Source organism: Ahaetulla prasina, chromosome 1 (genome assembly GCF_028640845.1).
Source record: "Ahaetulla prasina isolate Xishuangbanna chromosome 1, ASM2864084v1, whole genome shotgun sequence".
NCBI lineage: Eukaryota > Metazoa > Chordata > Lepidosauria > Squamata > Colubridae > Ahaetulla > Ahaetulla prasina.
Window position 1 is genome coordinate 89274085 of NC_080539.1, and position 26531 is coordinate 89300615.

Consider the following 26531-nt stretch of genomic DNA (forward strand, 5'->3'; position numbering starts at 1 on the left):
CACCAGCACCCAGGGTCGCCCACGTTTTGTAACCGCTGCGGAAGAGCCCATGGAGTTGGGAGCGGCCAGACCTCGCCTAACAGCCCAGGAGGCGGAACCGGGCGCCAAGGGGATTGTGCCTGTACTGTGGGGAGCCCGGCCGCCGCGCTTCTTGCCCCAGAAAGCGAAGTGGGGCACGCACGCCGGTCCCGAATCACAGCGTGACCAATCGGGAAGCGGGCAGGCCCGACCTCGGGAAACCCTAGGTCGGGCACGTACTAAGCCCCACTGGGCGTTGCGGAAGTAGACTCTGGGCCCCTCGGCATCTGATTCTGGACACACGGATATGGTTGGGGAACCAGTCGGACGGGCTCCAGGCGCATGCGCTGGTGGACTCAGGGGCCACAACAAACTTTATGGACCAGGCCTTTGTGACCCAGTTTGCGGTCCCGTGGTTCCGTGGACCCTCCGATGCGGTAGAGACAATTGATGGGCGAGAACTGGTGTCCGGCCCCATTAAATTCGCCACCCAGCCTTTGCGCCTGGCTATTGGGGACCATGAGGAGGCGATCCAGTTTTATGTCACGGCGGACCTTCATTTTCCCTTGGTCCTTGGGTTGGCCTGGCGGACCCACGATCCTCAGGTGGCCTGGTCGCGAACGCCATCTCTTTCCCGAGTCTGCAGTGCGTCGATCACATCCGCCACACCTGTGCCGCCAGAACGCCCCACCGCTGCCATCACCTTGCCTCCTGAGCTGACGGACTTCGCCCGGCGTGTTCAGCGAGAAGGAGGCGGACCGACTACCCCGCATCGGCCCTACGATTGCCCGTGGACCTTCTGCCCAACGCACCACTGCCTGTGGGACGCCTGTATTCCATGTCGGGCCGAGTTGGCGCCCTCAGGGACTTCCTGGACAAAAACCTGGCCCGAGGTTCATCCGCCTTCAAAGTCCCTCTCTCGGCCCCGGTCCTCTTTGTGAAGAAGAAGACAGGGGACTTGCGCCTATGCTGTGATTACCGCCGGCTAAACGCCATTACGGTGCGGAATCGCTACCCCTGCCGCTCATCCGGAGCTACTGGAAAGGTTGCGGAGGCCACGATCTTCACCAAGCTCGATCTCCGGGGCCTACAACCTGGTGCGGATACGAGAAGGAGGCGAATGGAAGACGGCATTCGGCACCCGATACGGACACTACGAATACACTGTCATGCCATTTGGGTTGACCAATGCTCCGCCGTTTTCAGCACTTCATGAGCAGCGTGTTCGAGACATGTTGGATCGGTTCGTGGTTATCTACCTCGACGACATCCTGATTTACTCCCGGTCCAGGAAAGCCACCTTCGACACGTCAGTCTGGTTCTGCAACGCTATGGAGCAACAACTCAATGCGAAGCTGGAGAAATGCGTCTTCTTCCGGACTTCCATAGAATTCCTCGGGCATATCATCTCGCCCGAGGGCATAGCCATGGACCCATGTAAAGTAGAAGCTTTGTGTAGCTGGGAAGCCCCTCGTCGGGTGAAGGATGTTCAGCGCCTACTGGGCTTCGCCAACTACTACCGGACCTTCATCCCGGGCTTCGCCACACTGACAGCTCCACTTACCCAGCTCCTCAGGAAGAAGGTTGCATTCCGGTGGGGTCCCCCGCAGCAAGAAGCATTCACAGCCCTCAAGAAAGCCTTCGTCACGGAACCCGTCCTGAGGCATCCCGACCCGCTCCGGCCTTTTGTGGTGGAAACGGACGCGTCCAATGTGGCTCTGGGAGCGGTGCTGCTACAGGCTCCGACGAATGGTGGCACACTTTTTCCCTGCGCTTACTACTCCCGGAAACTCAACCTTCCGGCGCAACTACACTATCTGGGAAAAGAGTTGCTGGCTATCAAGGCTGCATTCGAGGCTTGGCGACACCATCTGGAGGGCCCGACATCAGGTGGAGGTCGAGCGGACCATCGGAACCTCGAGCACCCCACCACAGCTCGGAAGTTGAACCAGCGGCAGATCCGGTGGTCGTTGTTTTTTGCCCGGTTCAACTTCCGCGTGACCTACATTCCCAGCGGTCACAACCGGAGGGCGGATGCCCTGTCCCGCAAGCCAGAGTACCTCTGCGCCAAGGACCCCCTTCCTCCACGGACAGTGCTGCGGCAGAAGCCTTGGCCGCAGCACGGAGCCAGTGGACTTGCGGGCCCAGGTGCGAGGCGCAGCGCCAGGGCGCCTGGTCGCAGCAAAGGAGGCGGAGGTGGGCCCCACGTCTCCTTGGACCTTGGAGGAGGACTTACTCAAGTTTGGGCGATTATATGTGCCCACAGGACCACTCCGAGCCCTCGTCATGACCCAGTGCCACGACAACCCTGCAGCAGGACATTTTGGGTTCTTCAAGACCCTCCACCTGGTGACACGGACCTTTTGGTGGCCCCGAGTGCGGCATGATATACATGCCTCGTGACATCCTGCGTACCGTGCCGGCAAGCCAAGACCGCCACGGGGCCCCTCCGGGCTCCTCCAGCCCTTGCCGACACCCGACAGACCCTGGGGGGCGATCTCTATGGATTTCCTGACAGACCTGCCGCCGTCCTCTGGGTTCACCACGGTGCTGGTGGTGGTGGACATGCTCACCAAGATGGCACACTTCATCCCATGCCGCGGACTGCCCACAGCCGCAAAACGCCCGTCTCTTTCTGCAGCACATCTTCCGCCTCCATGGTCTACGGACAGGGTGGTTTCGGACCGCGGAGTTCAGTTCACAGCCCGCTTCTGGAAGAGCCTGATGGCGCGTTGGAGGTGCAGGTATGTCTGTCGTCATCGCACCATCCGGAGACCGGCGGGGTACAGAGAAGGTCATCGGTATACTGGAACAGTATCTCCGTTGCTTCATCAACCAGCAACAGGACAACTGGGCGACTACCTGTCTCTGGCGGAGTTTGCTTTTAACAACTCTCAGCACACCTCTACTCAGATGACCCGTTCTTTGCCAATGTGGGGTACCATCCGGCTCTTCCTCTGGCACCACGGACTCTCCTGTTCCCGAACGCAGACCTTCCTGGCGGAATTGCATGCGGTCCAACAGTTGTACGTCAGCAGCTGAATCGGGCAAGGAGGACTACAAGCGGTCCGCTGACCGCTCCCGGCGAACGCGCCCCGCTGGCAGTTGGAGACCGGTGTGGCTCTCCACCAAACACCTCCCGTCCGACCGCCCGGTAAAGTTGGACCACCGATTCATCGGCCCGTTCCCTGTCGAGGCAGTCATCAACCCGGTAGCCTACCGACTGACCTGCCACGATCCATGCGGATCCACCCGTTTTCACGGTCCCTTCTGGTTCCTGAGGCCACACGAGTCCCCTTGTGCCCAACAGCACCCGTCACTGTCGCTGAGGACGGATCGGAGGAATCTGAAGTCCACAGCGTCTGAGACTCTCGCTGGCTAAAGGTCGTTTCAATATTTGATCGCGTGGAAGGGATACGGGACTGATTTCTCCTGGGTAGATGCCTCCGGCGTTCATGCCCCTGACCTGGTGCAGGCCTTCCATGAGCAGAACCCAGCCCGACCGCATCCCGATCGTCAGCCCGGGGAAGGGCCCTGCGGTGAGGATAGTGTTGTGACCCAGGTTCCTGGACCCAGACTCCTGGACTCGGATGATTCAGAAAATGAGGAGAAGACCTGGCAAGCCCTGTTTCTCTTGAGCCCTCTCCTCCCTGGCACCCACTCAAAGGGAGGAGGAGGGGCCGGCAAGGCCTGATTCTCCGGGCCTTCTTCTGATTTGTAGCGCCCAAGAACAGTTTTGGAGGACGCAAGATTACGAAGGCTTGATCGGCGTGCGCAGCAGCGGAAGAGTTGGGACAAAGCCAAGTCATAATTGTCATGCAGTGACATCTGCAGAGACTATAAATAGGAGGCGGACTTCCTGGTTTTTGTCTTGGACAAAGCAATGAATTTGGCGCAAGCTAATTCATGGAGGGAAGAATATATTCGTGAGTAATTCTGGCCTTATCTATAATTTCCTCGTTATCTCCAGAAACTTGGCAGGCCCGTGGGTAGACGTGGCCAGGACATGTATCTATGTAAATAAAAGGAAAAAAAAAGGAAGGCCTCTGACGGACTCTTTGCTGGGAGTATTGGGGGAAGGGAAACAGAACAAACAATCTTGTTGCTTCTCTTCATAAAACCACTGCTCACAAAACCCTCTATGAGGAGGGAGGAGCAGCAGTATTTATTTTGCTTTCTTGTCCTCACAAGAAATTGGCTGCAATGATCACTTCATAGGAAGAGGAGGAGGAGGAGGATATCTGGTGACTACAGCAACTGAATAGAACAGGGGTGTCAAACTTGTATTGTCATAACAGCATCATGTGATGTATAGCAACACCCCCCCTTTGCTAAACCATGCATGGGCATGGCCAGCATGTGACACATCTGGCCCGTGGGCCACGAGTTTGACAGCCCTGGAATAGAATATCAGAGCTGAGGTGGCACAGTGGTTAAAATGCAGTACTGCAGGGCTAATTCACTGCTGACTCCCGTAGTTCGATTCTGATCTGCTAAAGGTTGACTCCGTCTTCCATACTTCTGTAGTTAGTAAAACAAGGACCCAGATTGTTGGGGTCAATATACTGACTCTGTAAATCACTTAGAGAGGGCTGTAAAGCACTGTGAAGTGGTATATAAGTCTAAGTGCTTTTGTTATTGCTATCTTCATATGCATTCATCTCATGGGATATTCCTCACAAAGGACAATAAAAGCTGGATAATTGTCTGTATAATGCAAGATAATGCTTGGCAGTCTTTCATGCACAATGTTCAAAGGTCTGTAGAAGTGCAAGTAGAGCATTGTGGAGGTTGGGGGAATTAGGTCTGTATTTGTACCTCCAGAACACTTTTCATTTTTAATAGCTCATTTTTAATGTGGATTCAAATGGCTTGCAAATAGCTCCCCAGAGAACTGGACTGTAATTTTGCACATTCTTGCAGGCAAGCACCAACTTTTCAAGAAATTGTGGGAAGGCTGGTTTTAGTCACATGTATATATGTTTGTGTGATCTGTGTGTGTGTGTGTGTGTGTGTGTGTGTGTGTGTGTATGTGTGTGAATAAGCTTGACTGATCTTGGAAACATCCAGGGTCAACCATTATTTATTATTTATTTATTTATTTAATCAAATTGTTATACCGCCCTATCTCCCGAAGGACTCAGGGCGGTTTACAGCCTGATAAAAATACAAAAATAAATACAAGATAAAAACAGTATTTAAAAAACTTATTGAATTAGGCCAGATTTAAAATTATAATTAAGATAATAAAAAACCCCATTTAAAAGCAAAATTTAAAATTAAAATTCTAGGCCAGTCCTGCACAAATAAATAAGTGTGTCTTAAGCTCGTGGCGAAAGGTTCGAAGGTCAGGAAGTTGGCGGAGTCCTGGGGGAAGTTCATTCCAGAGGGTGGGAGCCCCCACAGAGAAGGCCCTTCCTCGGGGTGTCGTAGGTCGGCACTGCCTGGTGGACGGCACTCTAAGGAGTCCCTCTCTGTGAGAGCGTACGGGTCGGTGGGAGGCAATCGGTGGCAGTAGACGGTCCCGTAAGTAACCCAGTCCTATGCCATGGAGCGCTTTAAAGATAGTAACCAATACCTTGAAGCGCACCTGAAAGGCCACAGGTAGCCAGTGCACCCTGCGCAGGAGTGGTGTCACATGGGAGCCACGAGGGGCTCCCTCTATCACCCGCGCAGCTGCATTCTGAATTAACTGGAGCCTCCGGATGCTCTTCAAGGGGAGCCCCATGTAGAGAGCATTGCAGTAATCCAAGCGAGATGTCACGAGCACATGAGTAACCGTGCATAGGGCATCCCGGTCTAGGAAGGGGCGCAACTGGTGGACCAGGCGAATTTGGTGAAAAGCCCTCCTGGAGATGGCCGTCAAATGGTCTTCAAAAGACAGCCGTCCATCCAGGAGAATGCCCAAATTGCGCACCCTTTCCGGTGCGCAACTAGTCAATATCAGAAGCAAACCACTTTGATACTGATTCAAGAAATCTTCCTGAAGTCACCTGTATTTAAAGAATGCCCGAAGGAACCTAATTATATAAGATCCTTATTTTGATAGGGATTATATCAAAAGGTGATAGAGAGAAGGAAAGAAGATTATTGTTGTTGTTATTAACCAGTGACCCAAAAGACAAACAGCCAAGCCAGAGATGATTTCTTTTTGCTCTTCTATCACATGGCAGCATTCGCTTATGTGTTACAAAGCTGAGATTTTATATACAAAACAGAGTGTTTTTTTCTTGAGCAATGCAGAATCCCATGCCAAATTATATCAGCGAGTTTTTAAAGGCACAAATAATTTTTAAAATGCAATGTTGAAAAGCTCCATTTTCCCCTTCCCTTTATTCCTTGTCTGGGAGAAGTATGAGAACTATCCTTCTCATAGTTTATTTATTTATTTATTTATTTAATCATATTTATATACCGCCCTATCTCCCGAAGGACTCAGGGCGGTTTACAGCCTGATAAAAATACAAAAATAAATACAAGATAAAACAGTATTTAAAAACTTATTCTATAAGCCCGTTATTAAAATATAAAAATAAAACCCAATTAAAACCCATAAATTTAAAATCTAGCTCAGTCCTGCACAATTAAATAAGTATGTTTTAAGCCCGCGGCAGAAGGTCCGAAGGTCCGAAAGCTGACGAAGTCCGGGGGGTAGTTCATTCCAAAGGGTGGGAGCCCCCACAGAGAAGGCCCTTCCCCTGGGCGTCGCCAGACGACATTGCCTCGCTGACGGCACCCTGAGGAGACCCTCTCTATGAGAGCGCACGGGTCGGTGAGAGGTATTCGGTAGCAGTAGGCGGTCCCGTAAATAAACCGGCCCAATGCCATGGAGCGCTTTAAAGGTGGTCACCAAAACCTTGAAGCGCACCCGGAAGGCCACAGGTAGCCAGTGCAGTCTGCGCAGGATGGGTGTCATGCGGGAGCCACGAGGGGCTCCATCTATCACCCGCGCAGCCGCATTCTGGACTAACTGTAGCCTCCGGATGCCCTTCAAGGGGAGCCCCATGTAGACAGCATTGCAGTAATCCAGGCGAGACGTCACGAGTGCGTGGGTGACCGTGCATAGGGCATCCCGGTCCAGAAAGGGGCGCAACTGGCGTACCAGGCGAACCTGGTAGAATGCTCTCCTGGAGACGGCCGTCAAATGATCTTCTAGAGACAGCCGTTCATCCAGGAGGACGCCTAAGTTGCGAACCCTCTCCATCGGGGCCACTGACTCGCCACCGATGGTCAGCCGCGGATTTAGCTGACTGTACCGGGATGCCGGCATCCACAGCCACTCTGTCTTGGCGGGATTGAGCTTGAGCCTGTTTCTCCCCATCCAGACCCGTACGGCCTCCAGACACCGGGACAGCACTTCGATAGCTTCGTTGGGGTGGTCCGGTGTAGAAAAGTACAGCTGGGTGTCATCCGCATACAGCTGGTACTTCACACGGAAACCACTGATGATCTCACCCAGCGGCTTCATGTAGATGTTAAACAGTAGGGGCGAGAGGATCGACCCCTGCGGCACCCCACAAGTGAGGCGCCTCGGGGCCGACCTCTGCCCCCCTGTCAACACCGACTGCGACTGGTCAGAGAGATAGGAGGAGAACCACCGATAAATGGTGCCTCCCACTCCCAATCCTCCAACCGCGCAGCAGGATACCATGGTCGATGGTATCGAAAGCCGCTGAGAGGTCTAATAGGACCAGGGCAGAGGAACAACCCCTATCCCTGGCCTCCAGAGATCATCCACCAACGCGACCAAAGCCGTCTCCGTGCTGTAACCGGGCGGAAACCGGACTGGAACGGGTCTAGATAGACAGTTTCATCCAGGTGTAAGAAACTGATATGCCACCATACTCTCTACAACCTTCGCGAGCGGGTTGGAGACCGGACGATAATTACCTAAAACAGCGGGTCAGGAAGGCTTCTTGAGGAGGGCCTCACCACCGCCTCTTTCAAGGCGGCCGGGAAGACGCCCTCCACCAAAGAAGCGATCGTAATCGCCTGGAGCCAGCCTCGTGTCACCTCCCGAGTGGCCAGCACCAGCCAGGAGGGGCACGGGTCCAGTAAACACGTGGTGGCATTCAGCCTACCCAACAACCTGTCCATGTCCTCGGGAGCCACAGGGTCAAACTCATCCCAAACAATATCGCCAAGACCACCCTCGAGCATCTCACCCGCATCACCGCAATCTTGGTCCAGACCATCCCGAAGCTGAACGATTTTATCGTATAGATAACCGTTAAACTCCTCAGCACGTCCCTGCAACGGGTCATCCCGCTCCCCCTGGTGTAGGAGGGAGCGAGTCACCCGAAACAGTTAACAAGGCTTCCTATGATGACTGGGTTAGTTTTAAATTTATGGGTTTTTATGGGTTTTTATCCTAAATTTTTAATCTTGGCCAATTTAATAAGTTTTTTAATTGTATTTTAATCGTATTTATATTGTATTACTGTGTATTTTTTATCTGGCTGTGAACCGCCCTGAGTCCTTCGGGAGAAGGGTGGTATAAAAATTTAAATAATAAATAAATAAATAAATAAATAAATGATCCCTGGATAAGACTTCACATTGTCATCCTTAATAAGGGGTTGAAAGGAATAAAGGCTTCTGGGTAGAGTGTGGACAAGGATCCAGGTCAGATTTCAATCCCTAAAGGGGATTGAGGGGGGGATTTCCCCCCCTAATCTATATTACAGGTAGTCCTCGAGTTATGACCACAATGTAGCCTGAGCATTACAGTCTGAAGTTGTTACAGTCATAAAGTGTGACTGACCCCACTTGGCAACTTTTTTTGTGGTTGTCAAATGAATACCACCATCATTAAGCAAACAATGTGGTTGTAAAGCAAACCCATTGTAAAATGTGGTTAGGTACTGTAAAAGCAGTCCGTTTGCAAAGTACCCAACATGCATCCATGTGACCATGGGGAGGGCGGCCATTGGAACTTCAGAAACAGGTCATAGATAGTCCTGGGGAGATCCATTGTAGCTACCAACAGTCTCTAAATGAGACTGGTCATAAATCGAGGATTATCTATAACAGATTCACCTTGCTATATAACCCTGGGAACTCCTTTTTAAATACTACCGGATTGCAACTTTATTTAATTATTTAGAGCATTTTATCTTGTCTTTTCATAGTCTACAATTAATCACCTATTTTTAAACCTGTTGTCAAATCTTTATTAATAGACACATTTTTATGATTTTGAGTTATATATTATATATTCAAACTGGAGCATACAGCATATGCATTCTGACATTCCCATATTGAAATATATATTGAACCTGTGTGTACACACAAACACACACAAATGACTTGCTTGCTATTACTTAATGCAAAACAAATGAATGTCTTTCTTATGACAACAGTAACAGAGTCACTGGAGAGTCCCTTTGTTTCCTGCATCCAAAATCTTGTCAATAAGAATTGATGAACAATGATATCTGGTTCTTTATCTTCATCCCCTAAATTGTAATTTGCTTTTTGTTTGTTTTCAGTTGGAGATCTATATGCTGTTCCCTGGGGATACTTTTTGTAAGTTCACTTTGCATGTACTCCATAGATAGGGAAATAGAACATACCATAAAATTTTGTGCTTCGGCAGATGTATGATATAGTTGTCAGAACAGTAAATCAGAATGAGAGATCAATGCTATATATGTCACGACTACATTTTATAGTCACAGACTCTTGCAAACATAAATATGTTTCCCCTCCCACACTTTATCTTCTTGTGAATTAGGGAGGGGCTTGTTTGGGACATTGTCTCAAATTGCTTTCTTGGTGTTGCCTCAAGCTCTGCTTTGGTAATAACTCTTCCTGTCCTTCAAGGCCATATCCTTTTCCTTCTATAACAATCCAGAGAAGTGTATTTGTTTCTGTGTTATGTGTTAAACTTTTTCATATTAAAAAGGAATCATAGAACCCTTTATCAAGAGGCAGCACTCTATCAACAGAAAATTCCAGAGCTACAATGGATAGTTATCCTAGGTGATCCCAAATGGAGTTTGTGAAGCTTTTTGTTGTTTTGTTTTGTTGGTTGGTGCTGTTGCAGCTTGACTCTTTGCAACTTCCTGGATTAGTCCCTGTGGATTTCTTGGCAAGATTTGTCCTTGCCTACCTCCTAGAGCTGAGAAATAGTGATTGGCCCAGTTTTCTTTGTGTCTAAGGTGGGTAGAACTTGTGGTCTCCTGGTTTCTAGTCCAGTGGCTTAATTCTCTATAGCAAACTGTTCTTCTTCGGCTACTCCAGCCCTAATGCTTTATGTATATAAGGCAGCAGAATAGACCTCCTGAATTTTGCAATATGAAGGAAACATGAGGAAAACATGAGGTAGATGGGAATGATGTATCCAATACAGAGCACCGAGTGCCCAAACTGGAATGTGCATGGGCGCAAGTGCACACGTGCCGGAGCACTGGAAACCTAAAAACCGAGTGGCTGGTCTTTGTGTTTCTGGCTCGCCAGCTGGTCTTCGCATGCGCCGGGGTGCCGCAAACCCAAAGATCACTGGCTAGCTGGTCTTTGGGTTTCCGGTGCTCCGGCACATGCAAAGACCAGCTGGCTGGTGCACATGTGTACATTGGAAACCCAAAGACCAGATGGCTGGCGCACGCATGTGCACTGGCCACCTGGTCTTTGAGTTTCTGGTACTCAGGTGCACGTGAAGACCAGCTGGTTATGGCATATGTGCCCATAGAGAGGGCTCTGCATGCCACCTCTGGTACATGTGCCATAGGTTCGCCATCACAGGTATAGGGTCTCCTGCTTTAGCAGGGGGTTGGACTAGAGGACCTTAAAGGTCTCTTCCAAATCTATTCTGATTGATTAGCATATTAAATGGGAAATTCTGAGTGCTGCTTATTGAATCAGTTTGTGGACGGGCTTCCTTGGCAGATGATAGGAGCAAATAGCAACTGCAACGTAAATAGCTGTACTTGAAAATACAGCTGGGAGGTAAAGTCTAACATTTCTTTATGTGCCTCCTGACCCCAATAACTGAAAAACAAAATTGTACCAATTTTCTTATTTCTTCATCTGCTTAGATGTTGTTCCTGGCAAAATGAACCATCTGGAGTTATTTGTCTTTATAAGACTGTTTATGTTTCTTCTTCTCTATAATCTACTTGCCATCAACCAGTGAACCTCATTATAAGATTTTCATACATTCCCTCTAATAAAAGAACACAACTTTATATGCTCCCGTTTAAGAAAATGGCTTATGCAGCTCTGCATGAATCCATGTAAGTGCCCCTTTTTGAAGCCTGATAATGATTTTGGGGTGCAGTGCTATTGAAAACATCCATGGGTGGTTGGTAATAAGCATAAGGATCAGACTATGCGATTCTCTGTTTAATAAGGGGGTGGGGAGACAAAGCTAGGATTTCAGGTAGGAAAAAAGAACAGAGAATGACCAGGAGTTAGTAAATAATAATTGAGAGGAATGGGATAATCTGTTTTCGTTTCTATTTTTTTTTTAAATCGAGCAATTAGATGGTGTTACAAGGAATGTTACCAGAAATGAAGGTACCTACAAACAAAGAGCAGATTAATGGCTTAAGGCTACTAAGGAATCCTCTCTGTTTATCATTGCTTGTTTGTATTGCTCATTGGATCCTTCCCATGGCTAGTCCTATGGAAAACTATGGCAGTTCACTTGAAAAGAGGGATGGAAAATCTGTGACTTTGCAGAGGCTGCTGTTCCTGTAGTTCCAACATCTCTTATCATTTGCAATACAATATATTGTCTTGAGAGCTTCACATTCCTGTTCCTGGGCTTGGAATGACAAAGTCTCATGCAGCAAAGAAAAGATTCCAGGCTCATTTGTTTATTGAGAACTAATCTTGTTATTGACTTATTTTTGGTTACTTTTTCTTAACTCTCAGATGTTTTTCAGGGGCATGCAGGAGCAGGGATAAATTTCTACTTCATTTGCATGGTCAGAAACTAACCAAGGAGAGAAGCAACCTAGAACTAGGAACAAATTTCCTAATGGTGAGAACAATCAACCGGTAGAATAGCTTGTCTTCAGAAGTTGTGGCTGGACAACCATTTGTCTGAAATGGTGTAGGGTCTCCTGCTCAAGCAGGGGATTAGACTAGAAGACTTCCAAGATCCCTCCCAACTCTATTATTCTATGATCTACGCGCTATGTACCCAATGCCTACAATTAAATGTGGAAGAGCTCAATTTGTACTTGGAAGCCAGTTAGATTTCAGAGCATTTTAACACTTTGAGCATGTTTGCAAATCAGCAGATGCTGGGTTATTTTCCAACACCATCCAACAGAAATATGTTTCTGTTATGTGTACTAGTGTGCATCTTTGTATAAGTGAGATGCCACGAATAAACCTTCAATAACATCCAGATGTGTTAGTCAATGTCCACTGAGTAAGTTTAAATTACAATTCGGAACAACATCTAGTCTCAAGGTTCAGGACTCAGTTTCTTAACATTTTGACAAGCTGCTTCTGGCTTTCATTCTCTTTTCTGCTTTTTGTTTGTTTTCAGTTGGAGATCTATATGCTGTTCCTGTAGTTCCAACATCTCTTATCATTTGCAATACAATATATTGTCTTGAGAGCTTCACATTCCTGTTCCTGGGCTTGGAATGACAAAGTCTCATGCAGCAAAGAAAAGATTCCAGGCTCATTTGTTTATTGAGAACTAATCTTGTTATTGACTTATTTTTGGTTACTTTTTCTTAACTCTCAGATGTTTTTCAGGGGCATGCAGGAGCAGGGATAAATTTCTACTTCATTTGCATGGTCAGAAACTAACCAAGGAGAGAAGCAACCTAGAACTAGGAACAAATTTCCTAATGGTGAGAACAATCAACCGGTAGAATAGCTTGTCTTCAGAAGTTGTGGCTGGACAACCATTTGTCTGAAATGGTGTAGGGTCTCCTGCTTTAGCAGGGGTTGGACTAGAAGACTTCCAAGATCCCTCCCAACTCTATTATTCTATGATCTACGCACTATGTACCCAATGCCTACAATTAAATGTGGAAGAGCTCAATTTGTACTTGGAAGCCAGTTAGATTTCAGAGCATTTTAACACTTTGAGCATGTTTGCAAATCAGCAGATGCTGGGTTATTTTCCAACACCATCCAACAGAAATATGTTTCTGTTATGTGTACTAGTGTGCATATTTGTATAAGTGAGATGCCACGAATAAACCTTCAATAACATCCAGATGTGTTAGTCAATGTCCACTGAGTAAGTTTAAATTACAATTCGGAACAACATCTAGTCTCAAGGTTCAGGACTCAGTTTCTTAACATTTTGACAAGCTGCTTCTGGCTTTCATTCTCTTTTCTGCTTTTTGTTCAGTGCCTCAAGATAGCAAAACAAATGAAAGAATAAACATGCATCAATTAACAGACTATGCAAGGTTATCTTTTATTTCCAATATTCATGTGTCCAGTGTGCCGTGCAATACAAACAAGTTATTCAAGGTAAGTACCAAATGGAGAAAAAAAAACACGACAAGAGAAATATTTTGACCTCTTCAATGCTTTTTGGGGTCTTTGATCACAAATTATATAACTTGCACTCCATCTAGACACCAGTCACCTGTTGAGAATATATTAGACAAAATAAAGTGTATAATAGAAAAAGTACATAACTCTTCAGGCATTCTTTATGATTCTGGAATCTAAATTCATTTTTTCTGTTTGTTTGACCTCTACAAAATTACACAGGGTCAAACATCAAACTGAATGAAACAGACATTCAGACAAATTTGTTAACTCTAGAGTACAACCATCAACCATAAAACTATTTTCTACCTTTTCAAATAGAACATTTCCTTTGGCAAACATTTAAAGCTCTGGGTTTCTTTCTTTCTTAGCTGCTATGTTGAAAATTGATGCACTTGGTTTAATTGCTTTATGTTTATGTATTATGTATCTTCCTTTCACATTCTATTAGTCAGAAGTAGGAAACTGTTTTGAGATTAGTGATCACATTTGGAATTTTGAAGACAGGCTGTGGATCTTCTTTCAAGATATATCTACACCTACAACAACTTATTATGTCCTGATTTATCAGAATGGTTCCATAACACACATTATCCTCTAAGTCATTCTTGTGTAGCTTTCCCTTTCTCTCAGTTGCTGGAAGAGCTTTCAAACTAAACATTATTATATGTAGATGCATGTAGGCTTAATACATTTTTTTTTCAACACACACACATAGAGGCTCATTGATTCGTCCTCAAAACACAATAGAAAATCTCATTCATATCCTCTGCTTATTTCATTATGTCATTGCTGTAAACTCTGATGCTGAATCATTTGTAAATAAAAGGCTGTTATGGTTAAACTGTCAGAGTTTATAGCAATGACATAATGAAGTAAGCAGAGGATATGAATTAGACTTTTTTTAAATTGTGTATTGAGGACAAATGAGTGTATCTCTCTCGCTCTTTCTACCCTCTTCCATTGAAAAAAAAACTTATCTAAATGTATTAAGCCTAAACGCATGTACGGGTAATGGATGGAAGGCTGTCAGATCAATTGCTTCCCTAAAAAACTACAGTTTTTTTTTTTTTTAGCAATTTACTATTGAATTTCACTGTCTTGACCTGGGGCCAATGCCCCTCCCCCCAAAAAGGAGGTGTTCTAGGAGTTACATATAGTCCATAAAATACAGGACTATGTGTAACATAGTCGCCTACAATACATTTCATCCATCTGAGCTAATGCCAAATGCAACAGACCATCAGATACCACATGTATTGATTGTGTAACTGGAAACATCTACTCAGAATCTGCTCCACAGACAAAGATGAAGTACTGATTCTTACCTTGAAATCCTTAGAATGATTTAATCCCTGAATATTCCAGAGAATATCCTATCTTCCTTTTAAGATCTTCTGGGGATCTGTTTGGTTTGAATGATGTAAGACATTATATTTTATGACTGTCGGCCAGGAACTGATTTAAAACATAAATGAAATGAAATGAAATGAAATGAAATGATTTCAGGGTTAGCTGGAGTTTAAAATGTGCTCAATGATTAATCCCAAGTGATCAGCTCCCAAGAATACTGGGTTCAGTTACTAAAAACCGAAGAAATGGGTTCCAGGGGTTTGAGATGGGAAAGACTGAAAATAGGTCGTGTAAACTCTAAAATAGATGTAATACAGATAACAGATAAATTCTCCCAAATCTTAGAATGATTTAATCCTGAATATTCCAGAGAATATCCTATCTTCCTTTCACATTCTATTAGTCAGAAGTAGGAAACTGTTTTGAGATTAGTGATCACATTTGGAATTTTGAAGACAGGCTGTGGATCTTCTTTCAAGATATATCTACACCTACAACAACTTATTATGTCCTGATTTATCAGAATGGTTCCATAACACATTATCCTCTAAGTCATTCTTGTGTAGCTTTCCCTTTCTCTCAGTTGCTGGAAGAGCTTTCAAACTAAACATTATTATATGTAGATGCATGTAGGCTTAATACATTTTTTTTTCAACACACACACATAGAGGCTCATTGATTCGTCCTCAAAACACAATAGAAAATCTCATTCATATCCTCTGCTTATTTCATTATGTCATTGCTGTAAACTCTGATGCTGAATCATTTGTAAATAAAAGGCTGTTATGGTTAAACTGTCAGAGTTTATAGCAATGACATAATGAAGTAAGCAGAGGATATGAATTAGACTTTTTTTAAATTGTGTATTGAGGACAAATGAGTGTATCTCTCTCGCTCTTTCTACCCTCTTCCATTGAAAAAAAAACTTATCTAAATGTATTAAGCCTAAACGCATGTACGGGTAATGGATGGAAGGCTGTCAGATCAATTGCTTCCCTAAAAAACTACAGTTTTTTTTTTTTAGCAATTTACTATTGAATTTCACTATCTTGACCTGGGGCCAATGCCCCTCCCCCAAAAAAGGAGGTGTTCTAGGAGTTACATATAGTCCATAAAATACAGGACTATGTGTAACATAGTCGCCTACAATACATTTCATCCATCTGAGCTAATGCCAAATGCAACAGACCATCAGATACCACATGTATTGATTGTGTAACTGGAAACATCTACTCAGAATCTGCTCCACAGACAAAGATGAAGTACTGATTCTTACCTTGAAATCCTTAGAATGATTTAATCCCTGAATATTCCAGAGAATATCCTATCTTCCTTTTAAGATCTTCTGGGGATCTGTTTGGTTTGAATGATGTAAGACATTATATTTTATGACTGTCGGCCAGGAACTGATTTAAAACATAAATGAAATGAAATGATTTCAGGGTTAGCTGGAGTTTAAAATGTGCTCAATGATTAATCCCAAGTGATCAGCTCCCAAGAATACTGGGTTCAGTTACTAAAAACCGAAGAAATGGGTTCCAGGGGGTTTGAGATGGGAAAGACTGAAAATAGGTCGTGTAAACTCTAAAATAGATGTAATACAGATAACAGATAAATTTCTCCCAAATCTTAGGGAAACAGTCCTTTATAAATTTGTCTCCATCAGACATCCATAAATGTTAATGTTGGCTTCCACAATCCAAAGGTTGCTTTTCTTGATTAGATTTAACAGCTACTCTCAGGCTGATATATATTCACCATCTTGCTATATATATTTTTTATCCATAAGAAAACTGATACATGTTCTTCCTATTGAAGAATTCATAAGAAAATCATAGTATGGTTTTTAGAGTAGATGTTACATTGACCTCCACTTAACCTTCAGATCTATTTCCATATTAAAAAAGCAGCAAATGAATGTAAAAAATATGTGGAAGATCTGGGCTGGTTTTGTTTTATTTTACTTTACCGAAATCCCACCATGGAAGCCAAGCAGTTTGGTGAGAGCAGTGTCTTTGTTTAATCCTTTCTCTAAGCTATTTTTCCCTCAATTCAAATTCTTCCACTAATTGTCATGTGCCTTATGGAGAAAAAAAAATAGGCCTGGGGTTTATTTCCCGATTCCTTCAATTTCAAATGTTGGTGCCATTAGCTATGTATAACTAAACAAATTTGTTTCCTAATTAGCCCTTGAAATCTAGTCTAGTTGTATTGTAAATGAGAACTCCTTCTGGCAATGTCCTTTATTAGGAGTTACTGACTCAATTTCTTTTGTTTGCTCTCTGCGGTATCTCTTTTTAATTGGAATTGTACTAGATTTTTTTTCTTTTTCCTTTCCTTTTTTTTCTCTCTGTATTATATTTTAGCAATACTCCCAAAGAGGAGCCAACATGGTGATACATTAACAGCTTCTGAAATAAGCTTCTGGCTGGCAACAGGCATACCACTTCTATCTTAACCTGACATCCTGCAAAATGCCATCGAAGACCAAGAAAAGAACTTGGAGTAGCCTCAGCAAAGTTACTGGAACCCAAAAATTCAACAAGGCAGAAAAAACAGATGAGGATTGACTCTAGTCATAACCCAGCTTTATATGAACTGAGAATTGAGAAGACGAAGAGTTTGTGATCCGGGATGTCAATGTCAATGAGAAAATACAAATCTCTTCTACTCTATTCCTATTCTGTTTAGTTGTATATAGCTGGTACATTTTTAGTGAAATTTTGCTGAGCTAGAACCCGTTCTGGGTATTTACTGAATGGAAGCAAAAGTCTACAGTTAGAGATCCATTTATTTTATTATTGAATTTCAATCCAACGGATGAAGTTCTGTAGAAAACCATGGATGTACTCAGATGTCAATTGAGTGGACGTGCAAATTTGATTAGAGGAAATAATTCTGAAAGGTGCTGTAAAACAATTTCAGTTTCAATTTTCTGGGAAGCAAAAATTGGGTTCCACTCTGATTTATTTTGCAATAATAGGGTTTGTTTTATTAAAGACTATTCAGAGGATGTTTGCCTCTCTATCCATCAAATATTTGCTAAGAGAAAGAACAGCATTTGAAAGGAATCCAAAATCCAAGTTCATGTACACATACAAACACACACACACATATCATCATCATCATCATCATCATCATCATCATCATCATCATCATCATCATCATCATTTTAGCTATTGTCTATCCACTGCAGGATGAAGGCCTCTTCTGCATTTTTCAAACTAATAGAGTCTTGAGATTTCCTTTGCCAATTGCAGTGGTGGAATTCAGCCGGTTCTGTCCGGTTCGGGTGAACCAGTAGCAGTGGTGGTGGGAGTCTCCACCCACCTGCCCAGATGTAATCACGTCCTGTTTTTGACACTCTGCGCATGTGCAGAAGGTCCTGCACGTGCAGGGAGGTGGCACGTGCAAGCGAAGCCAGCATGTGAACACGCTTACATTTGCAAACCAGTAGTGAAGGAAAGTGAATACCATCCCTGGACAGTTGAGCCTGCAATGCTTGCTGATGCCACTCTATTTTGTTTTAGGTCTCTTTTGTGGATCCATTCTATGAGTGTCTTGGTCCACCTGCCATCTGTTCTTCTTGCTATTTCCATTGCAATTCTTTTACTCTCTTGATGATATTGTATACTTTTGTTCATTCTCTAATCCATGTGCAGGGCTTTGTATCTTGTCTTGTAATGCCAACCACGTATTTTTCCATGGCTCTTCGTGCCACTCATAGCTTTTGTACTGATTGTGAGGTTAGTGTATATATATGTATGTATAAATGTTATATATCTATGTATACATCTACATCTATATCATCTATATCTATATAGAACAGCCACGGTGATGCAGTGGTTAGAGTGCAGTACTGCGGACTACTTCTGCTCCTTGCCTGCAATTTGGCAGTTCAAATCTCACCAGGCTCAAGGTTGATTCAGCCTTCCATCCTTCTGTCGTGTCCCACTCCTCCGCTGACGGCCGGGTCAGGGAAATCCGAATCAGGCGTGCCTCTGCAGCTCTGCCAAAGTCCTAGCAAAGTCCTCAGGGCAGGCAGGAGACCAGAAAGTGACTTCAGCAAGATATGTTTAGACTTTGCCTGACTCAGAGAATGCCAGAAAGCAGGTTCTTTATAAAGGCCATGGGGTGTGGCTCTATGACTCAGCACTTATCCAGGCCTGCCCCTCCCTTCCTTCTGTTGCCTCCGTCTATCAAGTCTTCTGATGCGAGGGTCACTCCAGTCTGCAGCTGTTGGCAATTGACCTCCCTCAGGCTCACATGCTGTGGAGGAGGGGGAGGGGTCTAGTTGCTCCGTTTGCCTGGGCATGGAGCCAGAGCTGGGGGCTGGAGATACTTCCTCCTCTTCAGCCTGTCTGGGCATGGAGCCAGGGCTGGGGCCGGGAGGCATACTAGGACATTCCTCCGTGTTCGGAAGCAGATAAGAAGGCCCCGGCTGTGGTGAGATTGGACGAGACACAACACCTTCTGAGGTGTCTAAAATAAGGACCCAGATTGTTGAGGGGAATATGCTGACTCCATAAACCACTTAGAGAGGGCTGTAAAGCACTGTAAAGTGGTATATAAGTCTAGGTGCTATTGCTATCTGTCTGTCTGTACCATATACTTGTGGCTTTGGCTATACCTGGATTATATAATCCAAGTATAACCAAAGCCACAGGTGGTATTTCACAATTTGAGAATATGTGATAATCTGTATAACTAAAGAAGTGGTCATAGATTAGTCTTCACAAAAAGGATCTTCACAGTGAATTCAGAGATTTTCTCCAACAGCTACAGCTCATATGAATGGATATAATAATTGACACTTTTGAATTCTGGTTTTGGAACAGATTCACGAGAAAACCAAGGAGAGCCAATGGCACTGACTACCAGAAGGCGCTTCCTGTTTGACACTGTAAATATGGGCAGTCAGATGTTATTCCATGTGATTCAAAATGCTTTTGTCACAACATATAGCAGTCAATTATTATAGAGCTAAGGCTAGAAATAAGTGATTCCAGGATGAGGAGGTGCATTCCAGATACAGTTAAACCCCTGTACCTTCTTCCTGTTGAAATTTTGCATAGCAGACAGGGGATTTTTTTACAGCATGAATAAGAAATTCAACTAAAACTTTTCAACATGCAAATTATTTCACATTAAAAGAAGTCATGCAGTCAGTAAATTGTTCCGTTCTTTTATTTTAAATTTCATCCCAATACTTCTCACATCCCTTGTATCAAAGTAAATAATTTATTGTTTCTCTAGTGTTTATATCCCTCAAATATTTATGGATATTTATGTCTCCTCTAAGAGCTTAGATTTATATGCTATATGTGTATGTTGTGCATGCGCAAACACACACACACACCTCTCCTTTAATCCCTCTTTATGAGTAAATCAGTCCAAGTACCAAAAGGACAGAAAGCGTTTGAACCCTTTCAAAAGCGATTTAAGTATTAAGGGGGGAAAGTGCTTTAAAATGTATTTGAGGTTCTCTAAGGCTTTTTATGCCCAAGTCAGCATTCACAGTGAATGGAAAGGGATATTTAAAAGAGATTCTGCATACCAGGCAATAAAGATTCATAATTTGTATTGCACAGGAGTAGATGAAAATAAATATGTACATTCCTTTCTATTATTAACAAATATCAGCTTTTCTGCTTTGCACTGGCAGAATTAGAGTAGATTTCTTTCATTACTTTCAATTCCATGCTTCCATGAAAATGGACCAAAACCTAGGTAGATGTTGCAGGTTATGAGCAAGAGTAACTGACAGAGTGATAGGCACATTGTATCACTTAATAAAGACCTAACAACTTTTCTCAACTAAGTCCTCTTCCTCCTTCATTCATTTACTAAATATTTGAAACCACACCCAATTTTACCATGGATATGCAGTTCCCCATCTTCAGTCATTTCCTTTCTTTTATTATTTCCCTTGGTAATTAGCTTTTACAATATTTGCATGAGGGAAGAAGAATAGAACGGAACAGAACAGAACAGAATCATAGGGCCGGAAGGGACCTTAGTCCAACCTTCTGCCCAAGGCAGGAGACTTTATACCATCCCAATTGTTGTCCAAACGTTCTGCAGTTTCATTGTTACCAAAAATACAACCCTTAATTTTAACTTTGGAATCTTATTCTTCACAATCCAGCCACGCTGACTCGCTGTACAAGTAGCACAAAAGGTTGTGTGGACCTGAATATTATTCAGATTTTTGCATAGTTTGTGATGGCAAATGTATGCTTTTATTTTACATATCTTCATTCTATTTTCTATATCTGTCTACATGTTTCTATATGCATCTTGTTCTCTCTGAATCCTACTTAACTACCCTCCTGTAGTATTATTGGCTGACCAGAAAAGGAGAAGAAAGGAAAGAACAAGACCAGAGAGATGAAATCATCAACTGTATAGTTATTTCATGCTTATGCTTATATTTACTGTTGTGACAAATAATATAAATAAATAAAATAAATGTTTCAATAAGGTAGTTTAGAACAGGAGTCTCCAGCCTTGGTCCCTTTAAGACCATCCAGAACTGATGAAGGGGAACAAACTAAAGGAAACATCTATCATGTTTATTTGACTGCTACTAATAAACAAGTCCTTTTTTGAATTTTTCCTTGAGAAAGAACGGCATATATCAAATGAAACAGGAGAATGCAAAATTTGTTCTCAGAGGAGAACAAAAAGTGAAAACATTTCATGGGAACCTTTACAGATACTCTGGTCCATAGTGTAGAAAAGATGGAAACATAGAATTGAAAAAAATTAAGAACCTACCATAAAAAAATTCTTTGGGATCTTCTAGCTCAGCATCCCCCAACCATTTTGGCACCAGGGAAGGGTTTCCTGGAAGACAATTTTTCCATGGACTAAGGGTGGCGATGGTGATGGTGGTTTCAGTTACACTCGCTTGCCCACCGCTCACCTCCAGTTCGACGGTCCGGTTCTTAACAGGCCACAGAGGAGTACCAATTCATGGTCCAGGGGTTGAGGAGCCTTGTTCTAATGCCTTCTTATCCACTTAGCCAACTGAGGAGGAGGACACCCTGTTTTTATCGCTTTCCTTTGCTTCCATTTTGGTAAGCGGTGTGCATGTAGATGAGACTGAGGACCCAGATTGTTGGGGGGGCAATAAGTTGACTTTGTAAAAATATACAAATAGAATAAGACTATTGCCTTATACATTGTAAGCCGCCCTGAGTCTTCGGAGAAGGGCGGGATATAAATGTAAACAAAAAACAAAACAAAACAAAACTGTAGAATATGTATATATATATATATATATATATATATATATATATATATATAGAATATGTATAATACCAAAAACTGTCTACTGTTGACCTCACCCCATTCCTAAGAGGTCTGTAAGGGGCGTGCATAAGAGCACAAGCATGCCTACCATTCCTGTCCTATTGTTTCCTTTTGTTATATCCAATTAATATAGTTATTACATACTTATGGTTATATATATGCTTATATATTGTATAGTTATTTCATGCTTATGCTTATATATACTGTTGTGACAAATAAAATAAATAAATAAAATAAATGTTTCAATAAGGTAGTTTAGAACAGGAGTCTCCAGCCTTGGTCCCTTTAAGACTTGTGGACTTCAACTCCCAGAGTTCCTCAGCCAGAAAAGCTGGCTGAGGACCTCTGGGAGTTGAAGTCCACAAGTCTTAAAGGGACCAAGGTTGGAGACCCCTGTTTTAGAAGACAATTAATTATGGTTTTGGAATGTTTGATAGAGCCTTGGCTGTCTTCTCTGAGACTACATATAAGATCCTATATTATCCTATAATTCGTAGCACTCACAATGAGTAGTGAAGGACTGACTCACTGTCCTGTTTTGTTTCTTCAGTGTATCATACACTGCTCAGTGATTGCTTCAAGTCATACAGCATGGCAACTGGGGCTCAATACAGATTTTATTCTTCAAATAAACAAATGGGATGTAATTGGCTATTGTGCCAGTAATGTGTTCAAATAAGTAATATTGGCGTCATGGTATTGATAGCCAAAAGCAAATTTCTAAAAAGGGGCCAAATATGTTGCTTTTCAATTGCTGATTGTTACACACGTCGTATTTATTTCAGCCATCTTTCTATTGTAAATAATGCTTATATAGGATGCTGGTTCTCATTTTTTTTATCCAAACACTTTACTGTAAATAATCCTCATCATAGCTTTGTGAAGTAGAGTAGCTTAGTTGTCACAGCATTTTTGTTTAATTATTATAATCTTAATTGCTACAACAACTAAGTCTTCATTCATCATTTATTTCAGGTTTTTATTCAGCTTGTCAACATGGGATATTCAAGGTGACTGAAAATATATCACTATGGGCCCAGAAGTCCATCAGGACTTTTCATCAAATAGAAAGTTCCATTAAATGAAGAAGAATGGGAAGCAGTTTGTAAGAACTGTTCTCTTGGGTGCAAATCTGTAACATCCAGTAAAACATTTCTACAGGTATTATTATATACACCAAAATGATCCAGTTACATTATACATTGAATCAAGCAGCAGAAGACTGAAAGAAGAGCAGCAACAATTCATCAAGAAGTTTTCTTTGAAAAAGCCACCAAACCCTATTGAGATAAATTGGATTTTAACTGTGGCTCGCCAACAGGGATCAGGCCAGGTGGATCTTCTTGTGAAAAGATATATAGCGTCTCCCAGAAAATGTTTCTGAAAAGACTCTGTTGCTTGGATCAAATGTATAACAGTGATGGAGTCTCAGAAGGACTTACTGCATTCTTCTTACTCTCAGCCAGGTTCAGAGAGGTCCATCTATCTACAATTATCTGTAGTAGGGAAAGACACTGAGAACTAGCCTATCCTTCAATCCCATAATGGTGACAAGCTGTACAAGGCAACATGCTAGGCAGAGGAACATTGAAGTTATACAGCAGCAAGTCTGGTGAACAAATTTCACAGTTTCTGCCTAAGTAAGTATTAGGGAGAAAAAAGCTAGTGTGTGTGTGTGTATACACGTGTATCCATGTGTCAACAAATTAAACGCTTCTGTGTTTAGTCATTATCATAAAGAAAGACTCTTCCCTTCTGGGTGGATAGACATCCTTCATCTCTCTCTATTGGACAAGGACTCCCACCTGACTGAATTAGGCTGAAATTCTTTTTCTTCTTCCCTAACATTCATGATAACACTATCACTAATCACCAAGATAAGAAACAAAGAAGGCTAGGATACTTTTGGACTGATGTAGTCTGATTTACAGACCTACTTACAACTCTGACAGGAAGAGATTACGTTTAGGAATCAACAATGAAAAGTGATATGGATTAGAAGTAGATGATTCGTGCTCGTGAATGAATGAATGAATGAATGAATGAATGAATGAATGAATGAATGAACGAACGAACAATTTGGGTTATTTGTTTGGCCCATTCATGCTGACAAAAGTATTTTGAACCCATTGAAGAAAGTAGCACCATGGAGACCATTTGCAGCGACCTAATCTGAACGTAAAGAAAGTATTAGAAGTAGCAAAACAATAACTAGAATTTAGAATTTAGAATCCCAACGTACTTGAACAGTCCGATACTGAAGAATGCTTTTCTAACTATGAAGTACAAACTTTGCAGAAATAATGGAATCAAATCAGATGCCTCAATTTCATAAAATAAATTCTTCGCCAGTCCACTTCAGCCTTTAGAATAGATTTTGCTTTACAGAATTTCTTTGCAATTTTGATAGAATTTATGCAACTTTTGTCCCCTTTAAGAATTTCCCTTAGTCTTAGTAATGTGTTCTGCCATTCTTTTTCCACCCGCTGAGCTACTCAGTTTTTGAGTTGCACCTAAGACTAAAACATGACTGTATTATGAGGGTTTTCATACAATTGATTATTTTAATTTTTATTTATTTGTGGAATTAAAAAAATAAAAATCGGGTGAAAAACCATTGTGGGTTGACCCTTGTTCATTAAATTAATAAAGCTCTTGCCTAATCAGGGAAGTTGGCATCCTGAAAACTGCTAAGAACAACAGAACGATCACATTCATGTAGGTAACCTTCCCCAGATTTGTCTTTATGACCTATTTCAAAGGGAGAAATAAAATGTTTAAGATAATGATATAGTGCAGGGATCTCCAGCCTTGGTCCCTTTAAGACTTGTAGACTTCAACTCCCAGAGTTCCTCAGCCAGCTTTGCTGGCTGAGGGACTCTGGGAGTTGAAGTCCGCAAGTCTTAAAGGGACCAAGGTTGGAGACCCCTGATATCATGTGCTTACTGCCAAATCTCTGTCATGAGCTAGAAGTTAATTAAAATAGCAAGAACTGTCAAACCATTTGTTTCATTAAAGTCCTGAAAACAGATGGGAAGGTAGAAACAACTGGGAGGGGATTGTGCTCAGCAATACATTGAGAAAAAACAGTCTATCCTTCTGTACAAATAAAACACCCTTTTTATTTCAACATATCACAGATGGAACAACTCTTTAGGCAGAGGACTTTGGGGGATACTTCTGGCTTCCCTTTAAAAAGTGCTATAAATTGCAAAGCAGAGATGTGACACCAGAAGGCAGTGAAAAAAGTGGGAGAAAAAAATAAGGGAGAAACACAAATGGCTTGGGAAAGAAGAGTTCAGGGCAAATTTATTTTTTTATTTTTTTATTTTTTATTTTTCGTATTTTTATACCGCCCTATCTCCCTAGGGACTCAGGGCGGTTCACAGCCAAATAAAAATATACATATAAATACAAAATAAAACATCAGTTAAAAAACTTATTCCAAATGTCATTCCATACCACATCTAAAGGCTTTGAGATATTCTCGGCATGATTTATAATAACCTGCTTACTTGATTACTCAGGGGGACTGATTTTTAGCTAAATGTATGAACAGATTCCAGTAGAAGAAACATAGATGTTTAACAGGAACATTCAGTCTCTGATTATTATTTTTTTTATTTACCAGGCCTAAGAAATTCACAGTTTGAAACCAGGTTTTGTGAAAACCAGGTTCACAAAAATCCAGCATCCTAAACAGATTGCTAATTTATCCTTATAAAAGATGGAGAGAGAAGACATCACACCTGAATAGCATGATAAATCCATACATTAACAACTACAGCTATTCCTTTTAATTTAAAATAAATCACTACTCAAAACAAAAAATAACACAAACAATAAAAATGTCTAAGCATTTAGTAAATAGGAAATGACTTAAGGTTTGTGTTTTATCTTGTTTTGAGTGGGATTACTCTTCCACTGAAAAACCAAAATCTTCAGGTATTTGCAAGTGGTTATGTATTTACCGTATGGCATGTCATACATGAACTAACTAACTAACTCTCTCTCTCTGTATATATTGTACCAAATTTGTGTTTTGCTGATAAAGAAATAAAGGGAGATTAGTATAGATCTATTTCAAGCTCTCTTTTTTAGCTTTCATCAGCTAGCCATACCATTACTCAGATTTGAACTTGGGCTGCCTGCATATTACGCAGTTGCATTAACCTCTGAGCCACAAGTTCTCCTCCCTTTATCAGCTGAGCCAGGGGAGAGATTAAATGTTTTTCTGTCGAAGCACCTGATCTGCCCCAATATATATAAATATTTCACCTAAATTAGTAAAACACAATAAAATATACCTGGAATGTAAAGCAAGTTTGCCTCATCATGGTGCACTCTGGATAGCGCAACACAGTGGT